The following is a 1072-nucleotide window of genomic DNA, read 5'->3' as shown; positions in this document are numbered from 1 at the left end:
GCGCGGCGCTCCGGGGAGGGGAGGAGGGGGCGGGGCCCAAGGACTCCCATTGGTCCGTGGCAGGACTGTCCCGCCCACAGACTCGACAGGATCCCTCCCAGAAGCGCGTCAGCGGGTTATTGTTACAACCCGGGGTTTCCCGGGGCAACGCTCCTGGGGCGGGGCTCAGCGCACTGGCCCCGCCTTCTACACCCCCTGAAGAACTTCCCGACCTCTGTTTTTAGACCCTGAGATTCCAAGTCTTCATTCCAGAAACCCAGTGGAGATCTAACTCCTCTTTGTGCCCTAGAATGGGCTAGGGAAAGGAATGATTTGAAAATACTTGACTTCTAGGCCAGGCTTTGCCACAATCCTAGTTTCTCCTGCAAATGGGGTCTTCACGGGCTTTTATGGTGCCTATGGGCAAAGTTTTAGAGCTCTTGTTCTCAAAGTTCATTCAACATGTAATAGAATTATCCTGGACAGCTTGTTAAAACAGATCGACGTGTCCCAGTCCCCGAGTTTCTGATTTGACAGATCTAGGTTGGAGCCAAAAGTTTGCATTTCTAGCTAGTTCCGAGGTGATGCCCAAGGGGCCGCACGTTGCAAACCACTGTCTTAAGAGTCTTGGAAGATTCTTACAGGGACTGTTGGAAAAAGTGCTTCCCACAAAGTTCAGAGTATTTGAGGAAAAGCTTCTCATTCATTGAACTGGTGTTTATTGAGCACCTCGGATACACCTGATGTTGTGCAGGGCACTATGGGAACAGCAGAGACAGACAAATGATGTCCCTCTTGCATAGACCAGTAGAAGTCAGACGGTAGTCAGATCATCAAATGATCGATGAAGGGTGAGGCTAGCTGAGAGGTTGGGCAGTCCAGGACTTTATCCCACAGGGTACTAGGCTTGATTTGCAGCCTCCACTCTTATGTATCTACCAGCCTTCTTTCAGGGTATGCCCTCTGCCTAGAACATCCTTTTCCCTCTTCAAGGTCCTCATGCAAATGCCTCCCATCTGCAAACTCAGCTTATGTGTCAACTTAACCCTGACACTTCCCTAACCCTACCTCCTACACATACATATCTCCATGC

Source organism: Fukomys damarensis, unplaced genomic scaffold (assembly GCF_012274545.1).
Source record: "Fukomys damarensis isolate Sample0158 unplaced genomic scaffold, DMR_v1.0_HiC HiC_scaffold_23, whole genome shotgun sequence".
NCBI classification, from domain to species: domain Eukaryota; kingdom Metazoa; phylum Chordata; class Mammalia; order Rodentia; family Bathyergidae; genus Fukomys; species Fukomys damarensis.
This window is presented reverse-complemented; position numbering follows the sequence as displayed.